The 19,688-nt window shown below is 26.6% G+C and overlaps 4 long non-coding RNA genes across 4 annotated transcripts in view; 2 read left to right on the forward strand and 2 right to left on the reverse strand.

Annotated features, from left to right (window-relative positions):
• LOC126313192 (uncharacterized) overlaps nucleotides 1-19,009 on the reverse strand; it is a 31,748-nt gene extending 12,739 nt beyond the window's left edge. Inside the window, exon 1 of the long non-coding RNA XR_007555064.1 lies at nucleotides 18,896-19,009. This is a non-coding gene — a long non-coding RNA (uncharacterized LOC126313192). The remainder of the gene's footprint in view (nucleotides 1-18,895) is intronic.
• The window catches only part of LOC126313189 (uncharacterized), a 125,844-nt gene that overhangs the window by 90,734 nt on the left and 15,422 nt on the right, over nucleotides 1-19,688 (reverse strand). The window lies entirely within an intron of this gene.
• The window catches only part of LOC126313199 (uncharacterized), a 114,903-nt gene that overhangs the window by 75,283 nt on the left and 19,932 nt on the right, over nucleotides 1-19,688 (forward strand). The gene's annotated exons all lie outside the window — the stretch shown is intronic.
• Nucleotides 1,978-19,153, forward strand: LOC126313191 (uncharacterized). Its single transcript, XR_007555063.1, has 2 exons — nucleotides 1,978-3,121; nucleotides 19,003-19,153. It is a non-coding gene; the product is annotated as an uncharacterized LOC126313191 (long non-coding RNA).

The following is a 19,688-nucleotide window of genomic DNA, read 5'->3' on the forward strand; positions in this document are numbered from 1 at the left end:
AAATGAAAGTAAGTTGATCTCAAGTCCTATTCAAACCCCAAATCAGGAATTTGATGAAATGGACAGGATCATTCCTATCATTATGTTGATAGGAAGAGAAGTTTTGTAGAGTTGTTGGTCATTAAAAAGGAGAGGATTGATACCTCTATAAATGGGGTATGAACCCATTAGCTTGTTTAGCTTACCTTTTTACATTAAGGTGTATGATGCACGTTAGTTTTTGATACTAAAGGAGGTAGTTTAATTCTATCTTATGTAATTTTAATGAAGGTAATTTTATTTACTTTATTTACCCTATCAAGGTAACCCTTTAATCAGGCACTTCATGTATTTAATATATAAATCGAAAGTTTTTTTTTGAAATTCTTTTGTGTATTATTTTGTTTAATTAGGATTAATTTATCCTGCTCATTTTTTTTATATATATATAATAAATAATTTATATTAATATATTACATTTAATTGAAATTAAAGTATTATAAGTTCATCTTACCATTATCAATTGATTATTTTAATGCAATTATTTACCTAGGATTTTAGCTACTTATGTTTTTAGCTTAAAATAGGTTATTATAATATAATATATATAATAATATGTAATTTAATATTTAATATTATTATAATTGGATATAATAAATAAAATTATAAATTTAAATATAAAATATTATAATTAATATAAATAATTATATTAATTATAATAATATAATTATGTAAATTATCTATAATTAGATTATTTAACTAATATATATGAAAGTTAACTTAATATAAAAAAAAGAATTCTTATTAATAACATATTATATTAAATTACATAATTGTATAAAATATATTTATTATATTATTTAATCTTTCTTTATTTATTAGTGAAAAGAAAGATTAAATAAGAAAGAATATAATACATTTATTGCTATACATGTTCCATATTAATCTTTATTATATATAATAGAGAAGTTGTTGTGGTCATACATAGGGGCGTTTCTTCTTTTTTTTTTGTTAATGTTTGTGGTTTTTTTCTTTTTTTTCTTTAAATATTTGAATCTTTTATTTTTTCCTGAATTAATAGATTTAAAATTTTCTTATTTTTTTTAAAAAGTTTTATTCTTGCTTGTTTATTCACTTTTTCTTTGTTTTATAAGTAAGTTTTGTTAGACTAAATGTTCTTTTTGCAGTAATTTGATTTAATTATCAAGTGATTTTGGATTTAGCAATTGATTTAGTATCGGCATAATTCGTGCCAGCAGCCGCGGTTATACGATTGATACAAGTGAATATTATTGGTTAAAACAGTTGTTTATATTATTAGGGTTGAAATATAAATTTGTAAGGTGAAATGTTAAAATTTATTTGTGGCCCTTTTTATGAATCTGTGAAATTTAAATAATAAACTAGGATTAGATACCCTATTATTTTAATGTTAATTACATTTACCAGGGTACTATTAGTTAAGGTCTTTAAACCCAAAGAATATGGCGGTATCTCATTCCATTCAGAGGAACCTACCCCATGATTGATAATACACGATTTACTCTACTTAATTTATTTGTTTGTATATCTCCGTTATCAGAGAATCTTTTTAGAGTTATAATTCTCAAGATTTATAATTATAAAATATTTCAGGTCAAGGTGCAGCTTATAGTTAAGAGGAGGTGGGTTACTATAGATTTTTGTTTATAACGGATTTGATAGTGAAGTACTGTTAATGAAGGTGGATTTGATAGTAATTTAATTTATTTAATTTAACTGATATTGGCTCTGAGATGTGTACACATCGCCCGTCGCTCTCATTATTGATTATTCTATTTTATTTTAAAGTAGCTTCAATTTAGATGAGATAAGTCGTAACATAGTAGATGTACTGGAAAGTGTATCTAGGAAGAGTTTCAAGATATAACTTATTAGTAAAGTGTTTCATTTACACTGAAAATTTTTCTGTGCAAATCAGGATATCTTGATTATTTATTTTATTATATTTATTTTTTGTTTATTTAATTATTTAATATAAATAATTTTAATGTATTTTTGTCTCAGTATATTTTATAGAATTGATTTTTTAAATTATAGTTTATTGGTAATGTAAGTGTTTTATGAAATATTATTTTAAATTTTTTTAAGTAGATTTTATTTATTGTACCTTTTGTATCAGGGTTTATCAAAATTTTAGTATTTATTTTACTTGTCTCGATTTGGGTTGATTTATAAATAATTTATAGTTAATGTACCATAATTATTATTAAATTATTTATAGAAATGAGATGTTAATCGTTTCCCAAGATATCTAGTTTCTTAAGAAAAAATTTAATTTTTTAAAGTTATTTGTTTTTATTTAATTTTTTAAGTAAAAATATTAACTTATTTATTCTTTAAGGGATAAGCTTTGAAGTTAATAACCTATAATTTATTTTATAGAAATATAATAGTAAGCTTTAAACCAGCTATCTTTAAGATTACGTTTTAGTTCATTATTTTTTATTTTGATTTTATAAATATTTTAGGTTTTTTATTAAGATTATTAATTTAATTTTAAAATTTTTGTAATAATGATAGAATTAGTATATTTATTTGTATGAAATTTTTACCTTGTGAACTTATTATAAGGAACTAGGCAAAATTGATTTCCGCCTGTTTATCAAAAACATGTCCTCTTGTTTATATTTTGAGGTCTGGCCTGCTCACTGAGCGTATTTTTAAAGAGCCGCGGTATTTTGACCGTGCAAAGGTAGCATAATCATTAGTCTCTTAATTAGTGGCTGGAATGAATGGCTTGACGAGAAATCAATTGTCTCATAATAAATTTTTGAATTTAACTTTTGAGTCAAAAGGCTTAAATTCTTCTTTAGGACGAGAAGACCCTATAGAGCTTGACATTTTACTTTTATATAGTTTTTTGTTTGTCTTTCTATATTTAATGATGATGTTTTGTTGGGGTGACATGAAGAATAGATAAACTCTTCATTATTATATCATTTATTTATGTTTGTTATTTTGATCCATAATTTATGATCATAAGAATAAGTTACCTTAGGGATAACAGCGTAATTGTTTTTGAGAGCTCATATCGACAAAGCAGATTGCGACCTCGATGTTGGATTAAGAAAAATTTTGGGTGCAGGAGCCCAATGATTAAGTCTGTTCGACCTTTAAATTCTTACATGATCTGAGTTCAGACCAGCGTGAGCCAGGTCGGTTTCTATCCTAAGATTGTTAATCCATATTAGTACGAAAGGACCATATGGTTAAAATATTTTTTGTTATATTGATTAATATTAATTTATTTACTATTTTGACAGATTAATGTGTTGAATTTAGAATTCATTTATGTAGATTTTTTCTACAAATAGTATTGATACTTTATGATTTATTTATATTTATTTTGAATTTTCTTTTATCGGTTATTTGTGTTTTAATTAGTGTTGCCTTTTTAACTTTATTAGAGCGTAAGGTTTTAGGTTATATTCAGATTCGAAAGGGTCCAAATAAGGTAGGTTTTGTTGGAATTCCTCAGCCATTTAGAGATGCTATTAAGTTAATTTGTAAGGAGCAGCCAATTCCTATTATATCTAATTACCTACTTTATTATTTTTCCCCTGTTTTTAATTTAATGATTTCTTTAGCCGTTTGAGTAATTTTTCCTTATTTAACTTATATGTATTCTTTTTCTTATGGATTTTTATTTTTTTTATGTTGTACTAGATTAGGTGTTTATACTGTTATAATTGCTGGTTGATCTTCTAATTCAAATTATTCATTATTAGGTTCTCTTCGTTCTGTTGCTCAAACAATTTCTTATGAAGTTAGTTTATCTTTAATTTTATTGTCTTTAATTATTTTAATTGGTAGTTTTAATATGTTTGATTTTATAAACTATCAGCTTTATTGTTGATTTATTATTATTTCTTTTCCTTTAGCTTTAGCTTGTTTTGCTTCTTGCTTAGCTGAAACTAATCGTACTCCTTTTGATTTTGCTGAAGGGGAATCTGAGTTAGTTTCAGGATTTAATATTGAGTATGGTGCGGGTGGTTTTACTTTAATTTTTTAGCTGAATATACTAGAATTGTCTTCATAAGAATGTTATTGGCTTTAATTTTTTTGGGCGGTGATTTTTATTCTTTTATATTTTTTATTAAGCTTGCTATTATATCTTTTGGTTTTATTTGGGTTCGTGGAACATTACCACGGTTCCGTTATGATAAATTAATGTACTTAGCTTGAAAAAGTTTTTTACCTTTATCTTTGAATTTTTTTATTTTCTTTGTTGGTTTAAAGATTTTATTTATCTCATTTGTTTAGTGAAATTTTTTGAGAAAAGTTAATAGAAGAGTTAAAATTCTAATTTTATGTTTTCAAAACATATGCTTTTCCTAAGCTAATTAACTTTATTCCTTAATTAATTTATCTCATGCGTTTGCGACATGGACATTAATTAAGAAATATGTGAAGTAAATAATTGTTAAGATTTGACCTGTTATAATATAAGGTTCTTCAACAGGTCGTTTACCAATTCACGTTAGTAAGCATACAACAACTACAATAATTCAGAATAAAATTTGATTAATAGGGTAAAATTGAATGCCTCGGAATGGTGTTTTATTATAAAATGGTAAAATTATTAAGATTCTAATTGATAAAAATAATGCAATAACACCTCCTAACTTATTAGGGATAGATTGTAGAATTGCATATGCAAATAGGAAATATCATTCTGGTTGAATGTGAACTGGTGTTACTAATGGGTTGGCAGGTACAAAGTTATCTGGATCTCCTAATAGGTAAGGATTAATTAAACATAGTATAATTAATAATGATGTTATTATTACAAATGTAATAGAATCCTTAAAGGTAAAGTATGGATGGAATGGAATTTTTTCAATATCTCCATTTAGTCCAAGAGGATTATTAGATCCTGTTTGGTGAAGAAAAAATAAATGAATTGCTGCTATAGCAGCAATAATAAATGGTAATACAAAATGGAATGTGAAGAATCGATTTAATGTTGCATTATCAACAGCGAATCCTCCTCATACTCATTGGACTAAATCTGTTCCTAAGTATGGGATTGCTGATAATAAATTAGTAATTACTGTTGCACCTCAAAAAGATATTTGGCCTCAGGGTAAGACATATCCTATAAATGCAGTTGCTATAACTAAAAATAAAATCACTGTACCAATTATTCAGGTATGTATATATATATAAGATCCATAGTAAATTCCCCGTCCTACATGTAAGTAAATACAAATAAAAAATATAGATGCTCCATTTGCGTGTAAGGTTCGGATAATTCAACCATTATTTACGTCTCGGCAGATGTGTACTACACTACTGAATGCTATTTCAATATTTGATGTATAATGTATAGCTAAAAATAGTCCAGTTACGATTTGAATTACCAAACATAACCCTAATAGGGATCCAAAATTTCATCAAAATGAAATATTTGTTGGGGCAGGTAAGTCAATTAAAGAGTTATTAATAATTTTAATTAAAGGATGTCTTAATCGTAAGGGTTTATTCATTAGTAATTATCTTATTTTACGAATAGGTCCCTGATTAATATTGGTGATTTTAACAACTGCAAGTAGTGCTAAAAATAAATAAATTATTATTATTATTGTAATAATGAATGTTGGTCTATTATATAATTTTTCTAAAGATATTGTTATTTCTTGATAATTGATTGAATTATCAATATTTATAGTTTCGGTGTTTTTGAAAAAGTCTATAAATATAGATATATCTAGAATAATTAATATTAATATGATAAATACTCACATTATTAATGTAATAATTATAGTGATTGATTTAGGCTGAAATATTTCGTTTGATGCAATTCTTGTAATGTAAACAAATAATACTAGTATACCACCAAGAAATGTTAAAAATAAAATATATGATAATCAATATCTTTCTATTATTGTTCCTGTTATTAATCCAACTAGGAAGGTTTGAAGGATAATAAAAAGCATTATTGATATTGGGTGTCTTAATTTAATAAAATTAATATTTATTACATTTGATAATGATATAATTATTATTTTGATCATTTCAGGGGTTAGTTTATTTAAAATACCGGTTTTGGGGACCGATGATGGAAGCTTTTCCACCTCTGAAGTTTTAAAAGTGGGGGCTGGACTTATTTCAAACACGCGAGACAGATGTTTTTTTTAAACTATTAAAACTAATGTTTATATTCTCTATTTTTACTTCTTTATTGATTTATTTTGCTGGTGTTTATGTTTTTTCTTCTAAACGTAAACATTTATTAATGGTTCTTTTGAGATTAGAATATATTGTTCTTTCTTTATTTATGTTAGTTATTGTTTTTCTTATTGAGTTTGATTATGATTATTTTTTTCCTGTTATTTTTTTAGTTTTTTCTGTTTGTGAGGGTGCTTTAGGTCTTTCTATTTTAGTTTCAATAATTCGTTCTCATGGTAATGATTTTTTTAATTCTTTTGGTTTATCTTTATGTTAAAGTATTTATTTATAACTATTTTTTTGATCCCTCTTTGTTTATTAAATAATTGTTGATGGTTGGTTCATTCTTTAATGTTTCTGTCGGGTTTTGTTTTTATAATTTGTGTTTATTCATATGCTGATTTGAATATAATTAGATATTATTTTGGTATTGATTATTTTTCTTTTAGTTTAATTTTACTTAGTTTTTGGATTTGTTCTTTAATAATCACTGCTAGAGGTTCAGTTTAATTAAGTTCATATCATTCTAATTTTTTTGTTTTTATGGTTTTGATTTTAATAATTATGCTTTATTGTTCATTTGCTAGATTAAGTCTTCTTACTTCTTATAATTTTTTTGAGGCTAGATTAGTTCCTACTTTACTTTTAATTTTGGGTTGGGGTTATCAACCTGAGCGTTTGCAGGCTGGTGTTTATTTAATTTTTTATACTTTGGTTGCTAGATTACCTTTATTATTAGTTTTATTTAAGGTTTATGATTTTTCTAATACTTTATATTTTCCTTTATTGGTTGATTTTGGTTCTTATTATTTTATGTTTTATGTATTTATAATTTTGGCTTTTTTAGTTAAGATACCTATGTTTTTGGTTCATTTATGACTTCCTAAGGCTCATGTAGAGGCCCCTATTTCAGGTAGAATAATTCTTGCTGGTGTTTTATTAAAGTTAGGTGGTTATGGTATTTTTCGTGTTATAAAGGTTATTTCTTATTTGGGTTTAAAGTTTAATTATTTTTGATTGTCTTTAGGTTTATCTGGGGGTGTTATTGTAAGATTTATTTGTTTTCGTCAGGTTGATTTAAAGTCTTTAATTGCATATTCTTCTGTTGCTCATATAAGAATGGTTATTGGTGGATTGATGACTATGAATTGATGAGGTTGTGTAGGTTCTCTTTCTCTAATGGTTGGTCATGGTTTATGTTCTTCTGGTTTATTTTGTTTATCTAATATTATTTATGAACGTTTAGGTAGACGAAGATTATTAATTAACAAGGGTATAATTAATTTGATGCCAAGAATGGCTTTATGATGATTTCTTTTAAGATCATCAAATATGGCTGCTCCTCCTTCTTTAAATTTGGTAGGTGAAATTAGATTATTAAATAGAATTATATCTTGATCTTCTTTTAGATTCTTTGCTTTGATTTTTTTATCTTTTTTTAGAGCTGTTTATACTTTGTATATATATTCTTATTCTCAGCATGGGAATTATTATTCTGGTGTTTATACTTGTTCTCTTGGTTATTTTCGTGAATATCATCTTTTACTTTTACATTGATTGCCTTTAAATATTCTCTGTTTAAAGGGTGAATATTTCTTTGTTTAGTTTGCTTAAGTATTTTAATTAAAAATATTGTTTTGTGGAATGAATGATATGAAGTTTTTCATCTTAGGCCGTGAATTTATTTTCTATTTGTTCTTTGAGTTTTTTTTCTTTGTTTATTTCGAGAACTATAATTTTTATTTTAGGTATTTATTATTTAATAATTGATTATAGAGTTTTTGTTGAGTGAGAGCTTTTCAATTTAAATGGTTCTATAGTTGTTATAACTTTAATTTTGGATTGAATATCTCTTATTTTTATATCTTTTGTTATATATATTTCTTCTTTGGTTATTTATTATAGAGAGGATTATATATCTGGTGAAAAGAATATAAATCGTTTTATTATTATTGTTTTAATATTTATTCTTTCTATAGGTTTTTTAATTATTAGTCCTAATTTAATTAGAATTTTATTAGGTTGAGATGGTTTAGGTTTAGTTTCTTATTGTTTAGTTATTTATTATCAAAATGTAAAATCTTATAGTGCTGGTATATTAACTGCACTTTCTAATCGTATTGGTGATGTTGCTATTTTAATTTCTATTGCATGAATGTTAAATTTTAGTGGTTGAAATTATATTTATTATTATGATTTTATTTCTAATTCTTTTGAAATAAAGCTCATTACTATATTAATTGTTTTAGCAGCTATAACTAAGAGAGCTCAGATTCCTTTCTCTTCATGACATCCTGCTGCTATAGCAGCTCCTACTCCTGTTTCTGCTTTAGTTCATTCTTCTACTCTTGTTACTGCTGGTGTTTATTTATTAATTCGTTTTAGACCAATATTGGATACTTATAATTGTGGTTGATTTTTACTTTTAATTGGTTGTATAACTATATTTATGGCTGGATTGGGCGCTAATTTTGAGTTTGATTTAAAGAAGATTATTGCTCTTTCTACTTTAAGACAACTTGGTTTAATAATAAGAATTTTGGCTATAGGTTATCCAAAGCTTGCATTTTTTCATTTATTGGCTCATGCTTTATTTAAGGCATTATTATTTATATGTGCAGGTTCAATAATTCATAATTTGAAGGATTCTCAGGATATTCGTTTTATAGGATCAATTGTTAATTTCATACCTTTAACTTCAGTTTGTTTTAATGTTTCTAGTTTATCTTTGTGTGGAATACCTTTTTTAGCGGGATTTTATTCAAAGGATTTAATTCTTGAGATGGTTTGTTTAAGATGAATTAATTGTTTAATTTTTTTTTCTTTATTTTTTTTCTACTGTTTTAACTGCTTCTTATTCTTTTCGTTTGTTTTATTATTCAATATCTGGTGATAATAATTTTTATTCTAGATTTTCTTTTGATGATAAGGGTTATTATATTTCATTTGGAATAATTGGTCTATTGTTTGTTGCTGTTTTTGGTGGTAGTCTTTTATCTTGATTAATTTTTCCTATTCCTCATGTGATTGCTTTACCTTATTATTTAAAGTTTTTAACTATTACAGTTGTTATTTTAGGTGCTTATTTAGGTTATCTTATTTCAAATTTTGATTTTTCTCATAATTTATTTTCTTTAAGTATACTTTCTTTTGTTAGATTTGCTGGTTCTATATGATTTATACCTTTTCTTTCAACTAAGTTTATTAGATATATTCCTTTAAAAATAGGTTATTATTCATCTAAGTCATTTGATTATGGTTGAGGTGAATTACTTGGTGGTCAAGGTTTATATAGATTATTTATTTATTTAATTGGTTATATTCAAGGTTGATATGATTCTAATTTCAAGATTTATCTTTTAACTTTTATTTTTTGAATATTTATTTTGGTAATATTGTTTTTCGTTTACTTAAATAGCTTATAATTAGAGCGTGACACTGAAGATGTTAAGGAAGTATTTTTACTTTTAAGTATTTATAAATATAGATATATTATTTTTACAGTGAAAATGTAATGTTTTATTTAAACTATATAAATTTTAGAAATGTTAACGGAGTTTAACCGCTAATATAAAAAGTTAGCAGCTTTCATATTGGCTTTACATTTCCTTAATTGGAACTATTATAGTTCAATTATATTATTAACAGTAATACGCCTCTTTTTGGCTTCAATTAATAAGAATAAGGGTAGTACATACCAATCTTCCAGGTCGAAACTGACTGCAATATTTCGCTTCTTATTCTATTTAAGGTTGATTGATAATATCAATACTTTTTGAATGCAACCCAAATGTTATATTTAACTACAACCCTTTATTCTGCTCATTGTAATGCTCCTTGGTTTCATTCATGGTATAGTCCTCCTAATAGAACTAGAATAAAAAATATTGTTGATACTGTTCAGATTATAATGTCTGAAGTTTTAAAAATAATTACAATTGGTAGAATTAGTGCAATTTCTACATCAAAAATTAAAAAGATTACTGCGATTAGGAAGAATCGTATTGAGAATGGTATTCGTGCTGATCTTTTTGGATCAAGCCCACATTCAAATGGTGATCTTTTTTCTCGATCATTAATTAATTTTTTTGATAGTGTTGTTGCCAGGATTATAACAATTATTGGAATAATAAATCTAATGAAAACTCTTGTTGATAGAATTAGAATTGTTTTTCTTGATTTATATCAAGCTTTCTGATTGGAAGTCAAATGTACTATTTATACTAGAAAAACAATTATCTACCTCATCAATAAATAGAGATATATAAGAATAATCATACTACGTCTACGAAGTGTCAGTATCATGCTGCTGCTTCAAATCCAAAGTGATGTCTTGGTGAAAATTGATTTATTGAGTGTCGAAGTAGACATGTTGATAAAAAGATTGTTCCAATAATTACGTGTAAACCATGGAATCCTGTTGCAACAAAGAATGTTGATCCATAAACTGCATCTGCAATGGTAAAAGGTGCTTCTCAATATTCATATGCTTGAAGTATTATAAAGTATAGTCCTAATAACACTGTGAAGAATAATCCTTGTAGTGCTTGAGTATGATTAGATTCCATTAAACTATGATGTGCTCATGTTACTGTTACTCCTGATGCTAAAAGAATAGCTGTATTAAGTAATGGAATTTGTGTAGGGTTAAAGGGTTGAATTCCTATTGGAGGTCATAGTATTCCTAGTTCAATTGTTGGTGCTAATCTTCTTCTAAAGAATGCTCAAAAAAAAGAAACGAAAAATAATACCTCTGATGCAATAAATAAAATTATTCCTCATCGTAATCCAATTGATACAAATCCTGTATGTAATCCTTGATATGTTCCTTCTCGTACTACATCTCGTCATCATTGAATTATAGTTAGTAGGGTAATTCCAAATCCAATTATGAATAAGTTAATATTAAATAGGTGGAATCATTTTGCTAGTCCTGATACTAGGACTATTGCTCCAACTGCTCCTGTTAATGGTCAAGGTCTATAGTCTACTAAGTGGAATGGGTGGTTTGAGTGAGTTGTTAACATAGGTTTAATATACTTCTCTAGAATATAGAGTTCTTAGAATTGAGAAAACATAGGCTTGAATTATTGCTACTGCTGATTCTAGAATTAATAGAAGTATTTGTCCAATAATTAGTAATGAGATTAAGTTTATTGCTATAGATGGTCCTGTGTTTCCTAATAAGGTTAATAATAAGTGTCCTCCAATTATATTTGCTGCCAACCGTACTGCTAATGTACCTGGTCGAATAACATTACTAATTGTTTCAATTAGTACTATAAATGATATTAATGCAGGCGGTGTACCTTGTGGTACAAGGTGTGTAAATATATGATTAGTATGGTTAATTCATCCAAATAATATAAATCTTAGCCATATAGGTAGGGCAATTGCAAATGTTAATGCTAAATGTCTTGTTCTAGTAAAAATATAAGGGAATAATCCTATGAAATTGTTAAATAATATTATAATAAAAATTGAGATGAAAATGAATGTTGTTCCATTAAATGATTTTGGTCCAAGAAGTGTTTTAAATTCATTATGTAAGGTTAAATTTAGTTTATTTCAGATAATGTTAATTCGTGATGGTGTAAGTCAAAATAGTGATGGGATTAATAATAGTCCTAGAAATGTTCTAGTTCAATTTAATGATAAATTAAAGATGTTAGTTGATGGGTCAAATGTTGAGAATAGATTTGTTATCATTTTCAATTTAAGTTTTTTATTTCAATTGTTCCTTTTTCTGCTCTTTTAATAAGGTTAGGTTTAAATGAGAAGAAGTTTATTTGATTAAACAAGATTAATGTAGCTGAAAATATAATGAATAGCGAGAATCATATAAGAGGGGATATTTGAGGGATTTGGAAATAATATCCCCATCAGAAGTAGTCGTTAATTTACTATTATTTGGTTTAAGAGACCATTACTTACTTTCAGTCATCTGATGAATTTCAAGGTGTACTAATTTTTTTTAGTTACTTTAGATTGACACTCTAATGTTATTTATTTTAACTAACTCCTTAAATTATCTTAGATAATCACTTAATAAATAAATTTACTGAAGTTCTTTCAATTACAATTGGTATAAATGTGTGGTTTGCTCCACAGATTTCTGAGCATTGTCCAAAGAATAATCCAGGTCGATTTATTGTGAATGTTCCTTGATTTAACCGACCTGGCGTTGCATCAATTTTAACCCCTAATGCAGGAACTGCTCATGAGTGTAGAACATCTGATGCTCTTGTTAATACTCGTACTTCTGTATTTATTGGTAGGATTGTTCGGTTATCTACATCTAGTAGTCGGAATCCATCATTTTCTAGGTCTTGTTCTGGTGTTATATAAGTGTCAAATTCTACGTCTATGAAGTCTGAATATTCATATCTTCAATATCATTGTCGTCCAATGGTTTTAATTGTAATTATTGCATCTACTGAATCATCAAGTAAATATAATAGTCGTAATGATGGAAGGGCAATAAAAATTAATGTAATTGCTGGTAAAGCTGTTCAGATTGTTTCAATTAAATGTCCATGAAGTATATTACGGTTAGTATAGGCAATAAATAATATATAACTTAGGGCATAACCTACAATTACTGTAATTAATAATAATACGACCATAATATGATCATGAAAGAATGATAATTGCTCCATTAATGGTGAAGCTCCATCTTGAAGAGATAAATTTGATCATGTTGCCATTAATAAATATTTTCTAATAAAAGGTCAAACCTTTATTTGTAGAGCTTAAATCTACTGCACTAATCTGCCATATTAGAATCTAGAGATTAATGGTAATTCTGAGTAACTATGTTCTGCAGGAGGGTTATTTTGTAGTCATTCTGTTGATCTTCTTATGTTAGCTCTAAATATAATTGCTCGGTTTGTAATCATTCTTTCTCATATAATTACAATGAATATAATGATTCCTACAATAGAAATTGTAGACCCAATTCTTGATACTACGTTTCATGATGTATATGCGTCTGGGTAGTCAGAGTATCGTCGAGGTATTCCTGCTAATCCTAGGAAGTGTTGAGGAAAGAATGGTAAATTTACTCCAATGAATATAATTGTAAATTGGATTTTTAATCATGTATTATTTATAGTTAATCCAGTAAATAGTGGATATCATTGAATGACACCTCCTATAATTGCAAATACTGCTCCTATAGATAATACATAATGAAAGTGGGCTACTACATAATATGTATCATGTAATACAATATCAAGTGATGAATTTGCTAATACTAATCCTGTTAATCCACCAATTGTAAATAGGAAAATAAATCCTAGAGCTCATAATAATGGTGGATTGAACTTGAATTTAGTTCCATATAATGTAGCTAATCATCTAAATACCTTAATTCCTGTAGGTACAGCAATAATTATTGTTGCTGATGTAAAATATGCTCGTGTGTCAACATCCATTCCTACTGTAAATATATGATGTGCTCATACAATAAATCCTATTAGTCCAATTGATAGTATAGCATAAATTATACCTAATGTTCCAAATGATTCAATTTTTCCTCTTTCTTGACATACAATATGTGAAATAATTCCGAACCCCGGTAGAATTAAAATATAAACTTATGGGTGTCCAAAGAATCAAAATAGGTGTTGATATAGAATTGGGTCACCCCCTCCTGCAGGGTCAAAGAATGATGTATTTAAATTTTGATCTGTTAATAATATAGTAATAGCTCCTGCTAAAACTGGAAGTGAAAGAAGGAGAAGTAATGCTGTAATAGCTACAGATCATACAAATAAAGGTGTTTGATCTAAAGTTATACTGTCTGATCGTATATTAATTGCTGTTGTAATGAAATTCACTGCACCAAGAATAGATGATACACCTGCTAAGTGCAGTGAAAAAATAGCTAGATCTACAGATGCACCCCCGTGTGCAATAGCTCCTGCTAGAGGAGGGTAAACTGTTCATCCTGTACCAGCACCATTATCTACTATAGAAGATGTAAGAAGAAGGGTTAGTGAAGGTGGTAGTAATCAAAAACTTATATTATTTATTCGTGGAAATGCTATATCTGGTGCACCAATTATTAGTGGAACAAGTCAATTACCAAATCCACCAATTATAATAGGTATTACTATAAAGAAAATTATTACGAATGCGTGAGCTGTAATAATAACATTATAAATCTGGTCATCCCCAATTAGAGATCCGGGTTGGCCAAGTTCAGCACGAATAAGTATTCTTATTGATGTTCCTACTATTCCTGCTCATGCTCCAAATTTGAAGTATAAAGTACCAATGTCCTTATGGTTTGTTGAGAATAATCATTTTTGTGGTAAGATGGCTGAATTTTAGGTGGTAGACTGTAAATCTACTTATGAGATGTTTTCTCTCTTTTCATATTTAGGTCTTATATTCAATTATGATTCTAGACTGCAATTCTAGAGGTGTAAAATTTTACTAAGGCCTAAAAGATTATTCTTTTAATTATAACTTTGAAGGTTATTAGTTTGATTAACTTAAGTCCTTAGTATAATGAAATTAAGGTTGATGTTGAAATCAATCCTATTGTTGAAATTATTACTGTTATAGGAAGAATGATTCTTGATTTTTGGGACTTTATCTTTATAGATCACGAATTTTCTGTGTATGATATAATTAGAGCTGAGAATCTAATACGTATATAGTAGTAGAGTGTAATTGTAGTAAATACAACTATAATAGTTATAATAGTTGTTATATTGTTTTCTATTAATGATTGTATTACAATTCATTTTGGTAAGAATCCAAGGAATGGTGGTAGTCCACCTAAAGATAATAAAGATAAGAATATTATGAATTTAATTTCGGTTTATATATTTCTGGCTGAATAAATTTGATTTATGAAAAATAAATTTATTTGCTTAAATAATAAAACTATAATTAATCTTAATAGTGAGTAAATAAAGAAGTATAGTTCTCAGATGTTTTCTCTGACTGTTAATGATCTAATTATTCAACCTAAATGTCTGATTGATGAATATGCTAAAAGTTGTCGTAAGGATGTTTGATTTAAACCTCCTCAGCTCGTGGTCTCGCGGTAGCGTTCTCGCTTCCCGAGCACGGGGTCCCGGGTTCGATTCCCGGCGGGGTCAGGGATTTTTCACCTGCCTCGTGATGACTGAGTGTTTGTGTCGTCTTCATCATCATCATCAATCATCCCCATTACGGTCGGAGGAAGGCAATGGCAAACCACCTCCACTAGGACCTTGCCTAGTATGGCGGCGCGGGTCTCCCGCGTCGCTCCCCTACGCTCGGTAAACGGAGTATGGGACTCATCATCATCATCATTGCCCCAATAATAATTCTTAAGATAATAATTGTTCAAATAAAAGTTCTTAATTGAATACAATAAGATAAGACCATTATTGGGGCGATTTTTTGTCATGTTATTAATGTTAAACAATTATTTCATCTTGATGCTCCTATAACTTCTGGAAATCAGAAATGGAAAGGTGCAGCTCCAATCTTTAATAATAGTCTAGATCTAATTATTATTGATGGGATAAATTCTGTTTCCCATCCCATGGGATATTTTATTTGAATCAGCAAAATTGAAAATAATAACATTGTCGATGCTATTGCTTGGACAATAAAATATTTAATTGATGATTCATTTATTATTATATTTTTATTTCTTTTTAGGAGCGGAATAAATGAAAGTAAGTTGATCTCAAGTCCTATTCAAACCCCAAATCAGGAATTTGATGAAATGGACAGGATCATTCCTATCATTATGTTGATAGGAAGAGAAGTTTTGTAGAGTTGTTGGTCATTAAAAAGGAGAGGATTGATACCTCTATAAATGGGGTATGAACCCATTAGCTTGTTTAGCTTACCTTTTTACATTAAGGTGTATGATGCACGTTAGTTTTTGATACTAAAGGAGGTAGTTTAATTCTATCTTATGTAATTTTAATGAAGGTAATTTTATTTACTTTATTTACCCTATCAAGGTAACCCTTTAAACAGGCACTTCATTTATTTAATATATAAATCGAAAGTTTTTTTTGAAATTCTTTTATGTATTATTTTGTTTAATTAGGATTAATTTATCCTGCTCATTTTATTTTTTTATATATATATATATATATAATAAATAATTTATATTAATATATTACATTTAATTGAAATTAAAGTAATATAAGTTCATCTTACCATTATCAATTGATTATTTTAATGCAATTATTTACGTAGGATTATAGCTACTTATGTTTTTAGCTTAAAATAGGTTATTATAATATAATATATATAATAATATGTAATTTAATATTTAATATTATTATAATTGGATATAATAAATAAAATTATTAATTTAAATATAAAATATTATAATTAATATAAATAATTATATTAATTATAATAATATAATTATGTAAATTATCTATAATTAGATTATTTAACTAATATATATGAAAGTTAACTTAATATAAAAAAAGAATTCATATTAATAACATATTATATTAAATTACATAATTGTATAAAATATATTTATTATATTATTTAATCTTTCTTTATTTATTAGTGAAAAGAAAGATTAAATAAGAAAGAATATAATACATTTATTGCTATACATGTTCCATATTAATCTTTAATTATATATAATAGAGAAGTTGTTGTGGTCATACATAGGGGCGTTTCTTTTTTTTTTGTTAATGTTTGTGGTTTTTTCTTTTTTTTTCTTTAAATATTTGAATCTTTTATTTTTTCCTGAATTAATAGATTTAAAATTTTCTTACTTTTTATTTTTAAAAGTTTTATTCTTGCTTGTTTATTCACTTTTTCCTTGTATTATATGTAAGTTTTGTTAGACTAAATGTTCTTTTTGCAGTAATTTGATTTAATTATCAAGTGATTTTGGATTTAGCAATTGATTTAGTATCGGCATAATTCGTGCCAGCAGCCGCGGTTATACGATTGATACAAGTGAATATTATTGGTTAAAACAGTTGTTTATATTCTTAGGGTTGAAATATAAATTTGTAAGGTGAAATGTTAAAATTTATTTGTGGCCCTTTTTATGAATCTGTGAAATTTAAATAATAAACTAGGATTAGATACCCTATTATTTTAAATGTTAATTATATTTACCAGGGTACTATTAGTTAAGGTCTTTAAACCCAAAGAATTTGGCGGTATCTCATTCCATTCTGAGGAACCTACCCCATGATTGATAATACACGATTTACTCTACTTAATTTATTTGTTTGTATATCTCCGTTATCAGAGAATCTTTTTAGAGTTATAATTCTCAAGATTTATAATTATAAAATAATTCAGGTCAAGGTGCAGCTTATAGTTAAGAGGAGGTGGGTTACAATAGATTTTTGTTTATAACGGATTTGATAGTGAAATACTGTTAATGAAGGTGGATTTGATAGTAATTTAATTTATTTAATTTAACTGATATTGGCTCTGAGATGTGTACACATCGCCCGTCGCTCTCATTATTGATTATTCTATTTTATTTTAAAGTAGCTTCAATTTAGATGAGATAAGTCGTAACATAGTAGATGTACTGGAAAGTGTATCTAGGAAGAGTTTCAAGATATAACTTATTAGTAAAGTGTTTCATTTACACTGAAAATTTTTCTGTGCAAATCAGGATATCTTGATTATTTATTTTATTATATTTATTTTTTGTTTATTTAATTATTTAATATAAATAATTTTATTGTATTTTTGTCTTAGTATATTTTATAGAATTGATTTTTTAAATTATAGTTTATTGGTAATGTAAGTGTTTTATGAAATATTATTTTAAATTTTTTTAAGTAGATTTTATTTATTGTACCTTTTGTATCAGGGTTTATCAAAATTTTAGTATTTATTTTACTTGTCTCGATTTGGGTTGATTTATAAATAATTTATAGTTAATGTATCATAATTATTATTAAATTATTTATAGAAATGAGATGTTAATCGTTTCCCAAGATATCTAGTTTCTTAAGAAAAAAATTAATTTTTTAAAGTTATTTGTTTTTATTTAATTTTTTAAGTAAAAATATTAACTTATTTATTCTTTAAGGGATAAGCTTAGAAGTTAATAACCTATAATTTATTTTATAGAAATATATAATAGTAAGCTTTAAACCAGCTATCTTTAAGATTACGTTGTAGTTCATTATTTTTTATTTTGATTTTATAAATATTTTAGGTTTTTTATTAAGATTATTAATTTAATTTTAAAATTTTTGTAATAATGATAGAATTAGTATATTTATTTGTATGAAATTTTTACCTTGTGAACTTATTATAAGGAACTAGGCAAAATTGATTTCCGCCTGTTTATCAAAAACATGTCCTCTTGTTTATATTTTGAGGTCTGGCCTGCTCACTGAGCGTATTTTTAAAGAGCCGCGGTATTTTGACCGTGCAAAGGTAGCATAATCATTAGTCTCTTAATTAGTGGCTGGAATGAATGGCTTGACGAGAAATCAACTGTCTCTTAATAAATTTTTTAATTTAACTTTTGAGTCAAAAGGCTTAAATTCTTCTTTAGGACGAGAAGACCCTATAGAGCTTGACATTTTACTTTTATATAGTTTTTTGTTTGTCTTTCTATATTTAATGATGATGTTTTGTTGGGGTGACATGAAGAATAGATAAACTCTTCATTATTATATCATTTATTTATGTTTGTTATTTTGATCCATAATTTATGATCATCAGATTAAGTTACCTTAGGGATAACAGCGTAATTGTTTTTGAGAGCTCATATCGACAAAGCAGATTGCGACCTCGATGTTGGATTAAGAAAAATTTTGGGTGCAGGAGCCCAATGATTAGGTCTGTTCGACCTTTAAATTCTTACATGATCTGAGTTCAGACCGGCGTGAGCCAGGTCGGTTTCTATCCTAAGATTGTTAATCCATATTAGTACGAAAGGACCATATGGTTAAAATATTTTTTGTTATATTGATTAATATTAATTTATTTACTATTTTGACAGATTAATGTGTTGAATTTAGAATTCATTTATGTAGATTTTTTCTACAAATAGTATTGATACTTTATGATTTATTTATATTTATTTTGAATTTTCTTTTATTGGTTATTTGTGTTTTAATTAGTGTTGCCTTTTTAACTTTATTAGAGCGTAAGGTTTTAGGTTATATTCAGATTCGAAAGGGTCCAAATAAGGTAGGTTTTGTTGGAATTCCTCAGCCATTTAGAGATGCTATTAAGTTAATTTGTAAGGAGCTGCCAATTCCTATTATATCTAATTACCTACTTTATTATTTTTCCCCTGTTTTTAATTTAATGATTTCTTTAGCCGTTTGAGTAATTTTTCCTTATTTAACTTATATGTGTTCTTTTTCTTATGGATTTTTATTTTTTTTATGTTGTACTAGATTAGGTGTTTATACTGTTATAATTGCTGGTTGATCTTCTAATTCAAATTATTCATTATTAGGTTCTCTTCGTTCTGTTGCTCAAACAATTTCTTATGAAGTTAGTTTAGCTTTAATTTT

The sequence above is a fragment of the Schistocerca gregaria genome, unplaced genomic scaffold (genome assembly GCF_023897955.1).
Source record: "Schistocerca gregaria isolate iqSchGreg1 unplaced genomic scaffold, iqSchGreg1.2 ptg000470l, whole genome shotgun sequence".
Lineage (NCBI taxonomy): Eukaryota > Metazoa > Arthropoda > Insecta > Orthoptera > Acrididae > Schistocerca > Schistocerca gregaria.